The following is a 13,974-nucleotide window of genomic DNA, read 5'->3' on the forward strand; positions in this document are numbered from 1 at the left end:
GTCCCGGATGGCTGCCAAGGAAAGTGGACTTGAGATATGACTAAAATATAGAATAATCCATAAATTATGCTATTCACATAAAACCAGCAATGTACTCTATTGCTGGTCATGTTTAGTATTTTAATAGATATGTGATTTATCATTAAAATCACATTATATAGCTCCGACTGTCCCCAATTCGCACTCAACTTACATTTTCCTCTCTGTAAAAAGTATGAACTGCTTTAGTGACATCAACTACATACAATGGCATTCTACAAGTCTTCTGAGCAAGATGCTGCAGAAAGAGGACATTTCCCAACTTTTTACACCTATTTATACTTTAAGAGTGGTCGTAAAGCTTAACATCTCAACCCCGTCACATGAAATAAAGATAGAAAACAATTTGTGAAAACTATTTTTGTTATTTCAACAATGTATCCGATTTCCTCTTAATCACCAAAGGTAGAGTAATTGCAATCTTGAGTAAAAAAATCTCAACCCCGTTCTCAATGTAAACCCTGTTAAATGGATTATTCCATATAAAAATATGAATTTAATGCCTGAGATGGGAAAAGGTTTTTCTGCATGTTAAATATGTCCTTAATGGTGTGGGCTATTCAGAAAAGTAATTCATTTCGATCAAATTTTCCTGAAAAAAAAAATGTCCAAATCGTACCGGTTTCGTGGAATGACTCATTTAGCTTTTTGCTTCAACTCAACCATCTAGGACTACTATACAATTCTGACAAATCTTATCTAAAATGAAGTCAACCAATTAGAAAGTACAAATTTTATTGTATATTGTGTGCACATTCCAGTCATCAAAACAGCCAATGGCTGTACATTACTTGACACAAATAATGTTGTACAACAATGCAAAACTGTGTATTTATTCCCTTTGCTAGTTGTAAGGCAAAGTACATTCTTCACTTTGAGGGGGAAAAAAAGTATAAACATAGTAACTTTTCTCCAATACAATGATAATACATTAGAGTGGCACTGCTGCTATTAACATGAGCAACGTTTTAAACTACAAAACCTGATTCCTGGAATAAACAATGGAGTCGTCTGCGTTTACAGACTGGCTCGACCAGCTCAGCTCGATTTCCTGTAACTCTACAGTACACACTGATCTATCTGAAATAAAGAATACAAATGGCAAAAATAAATCGTAAAAAAAAAAAAAAAAACGTGATTGTTATATGCTGAGCACTTAGCTTATGAACTGTAATCACATTTGCAAATCTTGAATCAAATTACTTTGCCCTTGGGGCTTTTTTTCTGTGTCAGTCTAGGTTCCAGAACAATGGTGTAACTTGGTCTAACACGGGGAAGCGCAAGTGTCAATCTTCTAGTCATCTCAGTGGTATTCTTGCACAAGAAATCCAAGTTTGGGTTATTGTTGTCAAGCACCATTTTTTGGTACAGTATCTCACAGTAGAGTGCTCTCTCTTTTTCAGCACGGGGGTGCCCGTCCAAACGGAGCACCAGTTTCTCAACATCTGACCGCGTCTTACAAGGCCCTCCATTTTTGGTCACAGTAGCTACTATGAACTCTCTGTCCATAGGGTCAATGTTTCCATGTTGCTCATAGGCAACATACATTTCTGTTCTGTCCGTTTCGTCATGCACATAAGTAATCCCCCCTACTTTCTCTTTCATCTTTTTCTTATCTATACATGGCCTTTTTAAATTGTATGGTTTAGCACGTCTTTGACGAGGGCGAGTGGTTTTGATTGTGTTTCCCTGTGACCATGGGCGAAAATCTGGTGAATCATCTCCAAATGAACCTGAATCAAGACAACTGTCCTCAGAGTCACTCGTCCATGAGAAGTCGGAGGATTTATCAGGCCTTTTCTTCTCGTCTTTGACCTCGCCATCATGACTATAGGCATGGGGATATTCTGCCATTAAAATTGCAAACATGCAGGCCGACAATTGTTGGCATGTGTGTGGTGTTGGGCTTTCAGAATATATTCCTCCTGGCAGAAAATCCTTCAAGTTTTCTTCTGTAACAGCAACAATCACCTTGAGCATCTTCTGCAAACCGGCTTTGATGAAGTCCAAATTTGTGTGTGGTTGACAAAGATAATGAGAAACCCTATCAAAATGTTTTTCTTGCAATGGGAACTGCAGGAAGACATTCGCAATCCCCTCTGTCTCCAGGAGCAGTGAAGGATCTTGACACCATTCAAGGAGCTTTTGGTAGAGGCAGAGTACGTATTGGCTGAAGAGCGTGTATTCAGCTCCACTTTTCAGGAGCTGCCAGTATGGACCCAAGATTTTGAGGTAAATGATGCCGAGAACACATACAAGGCTCTGTATTACATCATCATTGGCATCGGCGACAACACTCTCCAGAATGATATTCGGGCAGTCGTCAATTTTCAGCTCAAGCAAGTCTGAAAAGAAGAGGGGAATTTCCTGGTGGTGGTGTATAAGGCCTGCGGCAGCTTCAAAGTATTTGTTGAACTCGTTTGACATATCCAAGGCCAGCTTTGATGGGTTTTCCTTTTCTTTACAGAAAGCCACCCAGTGCTTTCTGTAGTTTTGATCGGCAGGAGCACGAGGGCTTAAGACATCAGAGGCCATATGGATGTAACGTGAGGTAACACTTTCAGAGAAATTCACAAAGGCCTTGAATTTTGGATTCCCATCGCGGCCAAGTTTCTTTCCCGTCGACTGCAATATTTCCCCTTCAATGTCAATCAACTGCAGCTCAATTGCATCAAGTATGTCGACAAGGAAATGGGCATTGTAGTGTAAAAAACTCAAGGGAGGTGCTAGTGAAATGTTTTCCGAAACGGATGTGATTTTTGTCTCCAACTCTACAATTTCTGGGTGCTGTTTGATTGTTAACGCATAATGATTTTTCAGAAGGTCCATAGATAACTTCTTGGAAACATCAGATTTTCCACCATACACATCTGCAAGCTTTTGCACATTGAGCATAGCGATGTCTAGGAGTGTTAAAGATTCCCCTTTATCATCTTGAGGGCCTTCCGCATTATTGGGTTGATCGCCTACATCCCTCAAGGAGTCATTTTCTTCTTTGACAATTTCCTTTTCAGATAGACCTTCCCAATTTACATTCATCTGCTGGTCATCTGAATGTTCTTCCATAATGGGAACATGTTCGCTTTCATCTTTCACCATCACATTTTCTTGGTCAATCGTTTCGTTTTTTACGTGTTTCTTTACCCCAAATCGTCGAACTACAAATTTTCTTGGCACAAGTTCAACTTTTCTTGGCACAAGCTCAAATGGACTTAGAAGCAGGTTTTCCATTGCTGTGTTCCTCCTATGACTTCTGGTCTCATAATTCCGATAAAGGTTTTTAAATCTTTTTAGATTTGTCCTTAAGGATTTGTAAGCTTTCTGAATATCTCCATCTTGACAAAACGCTGGATCAAAATTTCTGAGCCAAGTAACCAAGATTACTGGGTCAAGTTTTTCCCTGGTAACAAAGTTAGTCAACTCAAGGATCAAACCATTTGTGATCACCTCAATTGACTTTGCTCGTTCTGCAAAATCTCTCATCTCCAACAAATCTCTTCTCTCAACTCCAATGCTGTCACATATTGGGCCAACAAAATTAAAGTTCACAGCTGACTCCAAGAAGGACTGTCTAGCACCCCTTCCTAAACTCAATGTTGTGGCAATGCCCCTTTCAATCAAACGTCGGAAGTCAGCAGACTTATGCTCTGGGAAAATCTTCTTCAACCATTCAACCACAGACATCCAAGAAAGATGTCTGTCCTCTCTCAAAAGTCCAATTTGAATCAAAACTTTGTTTTTGCATGGTGACTTGTCAAGCTCTAAACCTTCTCCTGTTTGAGGTCCAAAGAAATCTTCAGTAAGTTTCCAAAATGTGTCATCTCCTGAAAAACAAAGATATTGGTTAATAGTGAGTATCAATATGGAGGATATTTGATTTGCATCCAAAGAAAGTAATCAGCCAGCACCATGCTGGCTTGTGGTGGACATTTTTGTCAAATTTCTATTTTTGCCATGGACATAAAATGAGCAGGCAATAATATTAACAAACACATATGTGTATGCTGGTCCTTCAGGGTTCCTTGAAGGGGGTCCAAATGGACCATTACAAGTCTGTAACTCTGAGTTATGGGGGTCCTTGAAAACAACAGGTTTGAGAAACCACTGCCCTAGTGGACACCTAATGTGCCATAGTGTCACAGAAAACCTGGAGACTGACAATCAGTAATTGGGTCTTATCTCTTATGATCGAAATAAGAACATTATGTTATATAAAAAAAAACGCTAACCTATCCACAGACAAGGACAAGACTTGTTATGGATACATTTGTCTGTGTACAGACAATGATGACCCCTGAAACCAGAGTATGTAAAGACCTGAACAACACACTGGAGGGCGGCATGCGCCATTTTCTACAAAACAGTAGTGTAAAGTAACGTGTAGCTTAATTACATTTGAGTATTTGTACTTTACTTGAGTATTTCCCATTTTCAATAATTTTACTTCTACTCCACCACTGGCTGCTTTTTGCACCACGGTTTGCATCTACAGGGAAGCGCTCAGGAAAACGGTCTATATGTATGTCAGTTAGTTTGAGATAGGGCTGCACGATTTTGGGAAAAAACCTAATTGCGATTTTTCTGACTATTGCGATTGCGATTTTATTCGCAATATTTACAGGGGCTAAAGCAAAAAAAAAATCCTAAGACGGAAATTTATTTTGACTTGACTAGCAAGTATTATGCTGCATTTTGACGACTTCGGTCATGTTATTAACATCACGGCCATGGCTACATTTTTTGTTTTCTCTTTTTTGGCAAATCTGCCTCGATCTCATAAATGGCCCCAAGGGACTCCTCAGGACGGAAATCCATCCCCAGGACGGAGAACCTTAACCCCTGTATTTATATATTTATTTCAAGGTAGGATAAGTGATCGTTTTTTTTTTGTTAAAAGGATGATATAATAAAAAAATTTAACCATAGGAAAATCATTTCACTACCTTAGGTCAAGCTTCTGTTGAATATTTATTGTGTAATACAATATAAAAAATAAATTGATTATTATTAACTAGGCTAATTGGCAATCATGTAAAGGGTTTGATTCAGTTCAGTTATATTTCCAAAAGATTACCTTTTATTTTGCTTTAGCAATATAAAACGTTTTTATATTCAGAAAAATCTCAGTAATAATGCCTCTCATTGTCAAGGAAATTATTTAACCAAAGAACATCATTTAAGCTTCCTTGAATATTTATTGTGTGTTTACATTTAAAAATGAATTGATTATCACTAACTACAGTAACTAGGCAAATTGGCAAATGGTTTGATTCAGTTTAATTATATTTCCAAAAGATTCCCTTTTACTTTGCTTATTAGCAATATAAAAGTTTTTATATTCAGCAAAATGTCAGTAATGGTTTTGTCTGCCTCTCATTATTGTCAAGGAAGAACGTACTGTATGTCGCTGCCTTGCTTAAGTTTTATCAAGGCAAAAAAATGCACCCTAAGACACGCCATAAGTTTCATGTGTGGAGGAGGAGGAGCAGCCACCGTTGCACTGAAATTACTTTCACTTTCAGCTTACGACAAACGGGAGCATTTAATCTATGCACAAGGATTTAAGGATGTTATATTTATAATGATTACCAGAACATTCACTACCTGTAGCCATGGAGTACTCCGTTGGAAGGGATCATACACTTTTACGTGCTGTTAGACAGACAGTGTCAATCAAGCCTTGGCTTGGCTCCTCTCCTCTGAGGAGAGCAACCCGTAATGCTAATCCTCGGTGCGGCCGGCGATGCGCAAAGAAAGACACCACAGTTTGATTTGATCATTGCAGCAATGACATTGCTTAGTCAATTATGAAGGGATTTCTAAAATTAAAACGTCTCCATATTGCTTGGGAAGTCAACTTCGCAGAAAATCGCCAAAACCGTGGCCTTTGCGATTCGCTAATCGCGAGATTTCACATCGCGATTTCGGTTTGAAAACGATTAACCGTGCAGCCCTAGTTTGAGATTCAGTTAGATTGAGAACAGGAGCGCTCGTTTTTGGGAACAAGGTGGAACAGGCGGTGCCTCCCTCAGGGAACTAGGAATAATTTGCCTGAGGTTAAGGTTAGGTTTAGGCATAGTTTTACTGAGGTTAGGGTTCGGATTAGGGTTAGGTTTAGGCATAGTTTTACTGAGATAGGGTTAGGGTTAGCAGGGGTTAAAGTTCTCCGTCCTGGGGACGGATTTCCGTCTTGAGGATTCCCTAGGGGCTATTTATGAGATCAGAGAAGTTTCGGAAAAAAAGAAAAAAAGCTGAACCGTCTGCGCTAATTATAATAGCATCAGTTACTTACTACTGTGGTGCGTAGACTTGCTGGTGTGTCATGTAGTTCTAATTTAGATCAACTACTTCCTGTAAGTAGACTTAAAAATAAAACCAGTTGACGTGACTTGACTTGACTTGATCGGATTACGTTAGGCTCTTATTTTGAAATCCGCCCTACACTGAGAGGAAATGCCTCTGTAGCTACTTGTTGCTGCTGTAAACTAACTGCGACGATGCATGCTGTTGATAAACAAAACATCACTTGGATTACTCGCAATAGTTCGGCTAAAGTTCATATTTATGATAGAAAACCATGCTCCTGTGGCTTAAACGATGTACACCGTTTGGAAGTTTGTTAAACTTTTTGGACCTACGCTGAATTCCAATAGATGAGTGGTGGTGTTATATCTATGGAGTTATTATTGTAACAATAAGTTGAGAAGAGATTTCTGATGTTGAGCAGTTGTATATTAAGAGTTGTGCAGTCGTACCTCTGAATTTGCAGACTTGTATGATGGAATCTGAACGTGAAAAGGAAAAAACAACCTCCAACACCTCTCAAATCGTCTTTTACAACCTCAAAACCCTTTCTACACTTGCTCAGATTAGTTGAAACTGCTGCTCTCTAAATTGCAACATATTCCTCGATATGTGGATGCAATATTTGGCAAAAGCGAGCAGGCGACACTGAAAAAATGCGAGCATCTGCACATGATGATTCGAGAGGTTGCAAACTGACATCTGTACGTGTAGAGAGTGTTTTTTTCCCCCTGCTCACGCACACATGTACTTTTACAACCTCAACTGCCTTTCTACGCGCTCACGAATCGTCTTTTGCGACCTTAAATCCCTTCTACACTTGCTCAAATTAGTAAAAACTGTTGCTCTCTAAATTGAAACATATTCCTCGATATGTCGATGCAATATTTGGCCAAAGCGAGCAGGGGACACTGAAAACATGCGAGCGCTTCTAATCTTGATTTGAGAAAGTGTACATGGCGATTTGCGAGCGTGTACAGACGAATCTGAGCGCAAGCAGAGGCAAATTCGTGCGAGCAGAGGTCTGATGCGAGGGAGCGCGAGCACAGTACATGGCGATTTGCGAGCGTGTACAGACGAATCTGAGCGAGCAGAGGTCTGATGCGAACGAGCGCGAGCACAGTGTCTGTGAAACAAACTCCATTTCCCAACATGCAGCGCGCAATGACGTCACCCGGACGCGCCGTCGGCCTCGTTGACTTCCTGTCTAGCGGCTGCACAAAAGTGGTGTTTTCTCCGGATTCTCTTCCTTTTTTCATTTTTTTCTCAAAACGGTGGCCTCTTCTACCGGCCGTCACACAAACAATGTGGCTCAGAATTGATAAAAAACGGTCCTGACTGAAAGAGAAGATTTTCGCGAAATAAACAGGACATACTCCGATTACATTTACTCGGATTACTTTTCTCGCCAGTACTCTCGCCGGTAGGTAAAATGACGCGTTGCCATGGGCACCAGCAAACACACACACGTCATACATCCGGGCACCCGATGTGTTTTTAAAACGTAATAAATAAAACGTGGTACATGTGTACAGTTTTAGGCTATGAATATGATTTTCTGGAACAGCGTTGGACTGCCCAGAAGTGCAAGATCTCATACTCTCATTACTCCGACCTTAGGCATTGTTTGATTGATTGATTGATTGAAGACATTATTAGAAGATCATATTGACAGATTCATTCTGTTGCAACTTCAGAAATGTGCATGCATACTGTATTTATATGCTTAGTGTGATCCACATTGGACATTGTGCATTCATGTGTGTTCGGTGTCCCCTAGTGGACGGTTTAATTAGTGCATTATGTAACGCGCTCCCGTATCGGTGAAGTTTTCATTTAGACCACCATACTGTAGTTGTAATACATGATAATAGATTATATTGTGTCATAACCACTTTTATAATCTATTATAGTGTATTATAATTATCATAGTAATACATTAATACTTTATAGTGTATTATAATCACTGTTATAATCCATTATAGTGTATTATAATTTAGGATAGTTGTAATACAAATTTATATTGTATTATAATGATTATAATCACAGGTTTTCAAATGAGTAAAAATTTAGAAAAATCATTTGAAAATAGCCGATCTACAAGCTCACAATGCATGGGGAACAGATTTACAGTTGGAGGGGGTAGCCTACACCAGGGGTCTTCAAAAGGGGTCCGGGACGCCTAGGGGGTCCTCAGAATTACTAAAGGGGGTCCTCTTATGGTATGGATGTGTATCACATCAGGATCTTGATCCAGCTGTGGGACCAGCAGCTGCAGGACCATGAGCGGGAGAGGAAAACATGCAGGAAGATTTTGTTTGAATGGTAAGCAATTGCCAGGGTCTATTTTCCTAGCATCTATTCTATCAAATCTGATCATCATAACCCCATTGATGTAACATTTGTTATTATCCTCTTTTTTGTGACTGAAGAAACAGAAGCAGTTGGTGCCATTGTGGTTGGGCTGTCTGTTTGGCCTGGGAGCTGCTGTGTGAGACGGAGCAACAGCCATCTGCTCCTTCTCAAAAAAAAAAAAAAAAAAGTGGACTTTGAGTTATTTGTAGGGAATCGCTGGACTTGTACCCATTTTGACATTAAACCTGTTACAACTTATCTTTTTCAAGCTGTCATGTGTCTGTCATGTTAATAGTTGCTGTTCTAAAATCACATCACAAAACTAGCTGGCAAGTCAGTCTTCATTTTGAGAGTGAAGCATACCACTGTACAAAATAAATTCTTTCTTTATCAAAAGTTCATCAGGAATATGTGTGAGCTGACTTTATAGTTCAATATAAAGTCATGGGGGTACCAAAGTGTACTCCAACAAAGTACAATAAGGTTGTGTAAAGAGTAAATCCCTAAGCTGATATTGAAAGGAAAACTTAAAGCATGCTGAGCATTAGTTTAGGATTAGTAACCCACCTGGATTTATTCTAATGTATCTGGAATTTATATAGTGCTTTTCTGAGTAACCAAAGTTGCTCTAGAAGTGTGTATGTGTGTCTTAAAATTTTTTTTAAGACGTAGGATGACAGGTGAGACCCCACATTTGTAAAACATGTTTAGTTTTGAATCTGTAAATTCTTTTAAGTGAGTTTGGAACACATCACATCATGTTTCATAAAGGAAAAATACAACAATTGTGATATGATTGATTCCCTGTCACAATACTATTTTGGAATTGACAGTTGTTGCCTACTGAAGGTGCCATTTATATTGGATTTATGGATAAAGGCAAACTATAATCTCAGTATCTCACGAATGACAATTGTTGGGTTAAGTCCTAATGAGACTTGTGAAAATGTGTGATAGGAGGATCGATAAAATAAATAGATTAGTCTTGATCCAAAGCTAAGTATTTCTCCTCATAAAATGGATAAAGCTCAAACGCAAATGTCATACTGGAGTAGACCAAATAAATAAACAGTGACACCTACTGGTTAAAGATAACCTTTTATTTATTAACGGTGTTTATAGGCCTACAGCATACAGCAAAACCATGATTCAGCCCTAAGATAAAGCCTCTTTGAGAAAATTGTGTCAAATGAATGTGTCAAGTTATATACTCATCTCCGCATAGAACGTTATGCAGTGTATAGTGCATATATGCATAAACAATACTGTTAACTCTGAACCGGAAGTAATAGGCGATCTTGAGATGGGGAGACATTGAAAACAGCTCTGCGGGTGGTAAAGAAAAATCATTGCAGTTTCTACGAGGCGTAGCAGGGCTAATCCCTCACTCACATCACAGACTCTCTGCTCGCGCGCGAATTAGCTTTTTCACGCTCGCAGATCCTCCCTCAGACACGCACGAATTTGCCTCTGCTCGCGCTCAGTTATGTCTGTACACGTTCGCGAATCGTCTTTTGCGACCTCGAATCCTTTTCTACACATGCTCACATTAGTTGAGACATTGCTCTCTAAATTGAAACATATTCCTCGATATGTGGATGCAATATTTGGCAAAAGCGAGCAGGCGACACTGAAAAAATGCGAGCATCTGCACATGATGATTCGAGAGGTTGCAAACTGACATCTGTACGTGTAGAGAGTGTTTTTTTTTCCAGATTCCATTATACACGTGTGCGCTCTGCCCATTCACGCACACATTTACTTTTACGACCTCAACTGCCTTTCTACGCGCTCGCAAATCCTCATTTTTACATGCTCGCGATATTGCAACATAATCATCGATATGTCCCTTTCAAAATCTGGCAAAACCGTGAAGGTCACGATTTGCGAGCGTGAAGACCGGAATTTGCAGTTGCAGAGAGAAAAGCGTGCGAGTGTTTGAGGTTTTTTTCCTTTTCACGTTCAGATTCCATCATACAAGTCTGCAAATTCAGAGGTACGACTGCACAACTCTTAATATACAACTGTTCAACATCAGAAATCTCTTCTCAACTTATTGTTACAATAATAACTCCATATATATCACGCTGCAAAGGAATGAGATGAAGTCACTGGAGTTTTACATGTAACCAAACAGCAGGTAGGCTATACTATCTAAATATGTGTTTACAGGGGGCAGCAGTAATTGACAATACGCGTTTGCTTCCTACAGTCTATGGTTTGCTTACGTTCTCAGCATTAAAATAAGCAACGGAACACTTGTTATGTTTGCAAATCAGAGATTCGAGGGGATTTATTTGTCACTCACAAAAGTGATCCATACAGATGCTAATGAAATACTTCGGGGTGGTATTTCATTGGTACCGATTAGCAACATATCATGAATGATTGGTGTTCATGGCAATAGGCGGAGATTTCTCCACTGCATCGCAGTGTTTCTCTCATAACATTACCCACGTGTGGCATCGGTTCAGTCAGCGACGCGTTATTTGGAATTGCACATGAGTTCTGGGTGGAGCCAGCGACAATAAGGCTCGGTTGACGGGAAAGACGTTCAGGTCCTGGTGTCAAACGGTGAGAGAACCAGGAGCCTGTTTCTGTTGTGTGTGCAACAGAAATTTGTTATGAGGCAGCAACGATAAAAAGAGGCTTTTCAAGCGGGCGGGCGGGGGGTGGGGTAAAATACATTTCCGTCTCGGGATTTTTTTTTGCTTTAACCCCTGGGTTAGGCATAGTTTTACTGAGGTTAGGGTTAGGTTTAGGCATAGTAGCATTCAACAGGTTAGCATTCACCAGCGTGGGCTTCTTCCACATCCAGGTGAACTTCTTCCACATCCAGGTGAACAAAAACAAGCACTCCTACCCCAATCTAACTGAGTTACCCAAACTAACTGTAACATGTATATATTTTGTGGAGAACGAAAGCATAACTTGTATGTCCCTTGAATTGCCCTTGTGTTGTGTACACAAAAGAGTAAACAGCTTGTCTGACACTGTTGATGCTGAGCTGCCAAGTATGTGTGTAATAATGTTATAATAAATCCAAACATAAATTAGTATAGACCTACATAGTAATTATAATAATATATGCATCTAATATTTTTTTATTAGAAATCTATGGCCATATCTTTGGGCTTGTATTTCAAGGTAAAATTTGGCTTATTTCTCTCTCAAGATTTGGCATGTTTTTGGAGGTCGGTTGGCTTTTCTCACGAGATTTGCCATTTTGGCAACACTGTTGTTTACACCTTTTTAATAGATTACACATTACACATAGATCACACACACACACACACACACACACACACACACACACACACACACAGGTATAAATAACAAACTATGTAAACTTACTCAGGCTCTCCTCAGCCACAGCTGCCTTCCCATACAGAGAAATGTCGCGGTCTTCCTCCATTGTGTCAACACAGTGTCGTGTTTCTAAACCATCTGAGGACACACAGGAATGGTCAAAGATATTCATTTAAAAGTAGCTGAGGTTGGCAGCAGCACAGGTTAAAAAATGAACTCTAGTGTGTTAATAGCAGTGGTGTAAAGTAACTAAATACATTTAGTACTGCACTTAACTACACTTTTAAGTTATTTGTACTTTACTTGAGTAATTCCAATTTCCAATACGTCGTTTACTTCTACTCCACTACATCTTGGACACAAATGTTGTAGTTGTATTAATCCACTTATTTGAAAACTTTAGTTTAGTAGCAACTTTGTAGATCAGCCCTGCTTGAGTAAGAAAATAAGTACTTTTTCCACCACTGGTTACTTGGTTAGAGGCTACAATGTAAGTAACCCACGACGACGAGCGTTTAGCATTAGCATGGCTCACCAGTCACCAGCAAAGCAATCGCAATGCATGATTGTATTACAACTAACATTTCCTACACCAGGTCTCTGAATATTTGCACACGATTCTGAATGTATGATTTACTTTCAGCATTTGGACTTACCACAACAAAATCACTTTGTTTATTTAGTTAAACGCCTCTCGTCTGCAGCAGCTGCAGCCGGATTCTCTGGAACTTTGCAGTTAGCAGTTGTTGACCTGGAACGGCCTATGTGAAATGAGCAGAAATAGCGTTAGCAGAAATAAGGCTTCCGGCGCCGATCTCTTCAGAATAAGAGTACCCCTAAAGCCATTGCAAAAACATTGAAAACGGATAATTTTGTCATAATATGGACGTTACAAATATAGATTAAGTATCTAAACGAACAAACAAAATGCAAATTAGGTTTCTGGGTATAAAAGAAAGGTTTTAATAACATAAAAACATAATAAATGGATAAATGCTGTTCACTGGAGTGCATAGCCTTTACAAATTTGACTCTGGACAGCAGACGGCTCTTTGTGTCGCCACTTTGGAGACATGCACGCGTGCGGGAAAACCTCCTCTATCACGCCACACTCTCCGCTAAGCGGGGGAGGCGTCCCCTCAATTTCTGTTGGCTTTGCAGTGCAGCCACCTGCTCAAAAAAGGGTAATTTTCTGACATTTTCAGACTCTAGTTGGCGCTGGAGAGCAGACGGCTCTTTGTGTCGCCACTTTGGAGAGATGCACGCGTGCGGGGAAACCTCCTCTATCACGTCACACTCTCCGCTAAGCGGGGGAGGCGTCCCCTCAATTTCTGTTGGCTTTCCAGTGCAGCAACCTGCTCAAAAAAGTCAAATTTTCCGTCATTTTCAGACTCTAGTTGGCGCTGGAGAGCAGACGGCTCTTTGTGTCGCCACTTTGGAGACATGCACGCGTGCGGGAAAACCTCCTCTATCACGCCACACTCTCCGCTAAGCGGGGGAGGCGTCCCCTCAATTTCTGCTGGCTTTGCAGTGCAGCCACCTGCTCAAAAAAGTGACATTTCGGACATTTTCAGACTCTAGTTGGCGCTGGAGAGCAGACGGCTCTTTGTGTCGCCACTTTGGAGACATGCACGCGTGCGGGAAAACCTCTACTATCACGCCACACTCTCCGCTAAGCGGGGGAGGCGTCCCCTCAATTTCTGCTGGCTTTGCAGTGCAGCCACCCGCTCAAAAAAGTGACATTTTCGGACATTTTCAGACTCTAGTTGGCGCTGGAGAGCAGACGGCTCTTTGTGTCGCCACTTTGGAGACATGCACGCGTGCGGGGAAACCTCCTCTATCACGTCACACTCTCCGCTAAGCGGGGGAGGCGTCCCCTCAATTTCTGTTGGCTTTCCAGTGCAGCAACCTGCTCAAAAAAGTCAAATTTTCCGACATTTTCAGACTCTAGTTGGCGCTGGAGAGCAG

At 40.4% G+C, this 13,974-nt stretch overlaps 1 long non-coding RNA gene across 1 annotated transcript; it reads right to left on the reverse strand.

Annotated features, from left to right (window-relative positions):
• Positions 1 to 943: 943 nt before the first annotated feature.
• On the reverse strand, positions 944 to 12,729 carry LOC308292471. The gene is made up of 3 exons (XR_013962403.1): positions 12,663 to 12,729; positions 12,052 to 12,144; positions 944 to 3,863 (listed from the first exon to the last, which is right to left on the reverse strand). It is a non-coding gene; the product is annotated as an uncharacterized lncRNA (long non-coding RNA).
• Between the last annotated feature and the right edge of the window lie 1,245 nt (positions 12,730 to 13,974).

The sequence above is a fragment of the Nannobrachium achirus genome, assembly GCF_963921795.1.
Source record: "Nannobrachium achirus genome assembly, chromosome: 10".
In the NCBI taxonomy this organism is placed as follows: domain Eukaryota; kingdom Metazoa; phylum Chordata; class Actinopteri; order Myctophiformes; family Myctophidae; genus Nannobrachium; species Nannobrachium achirus.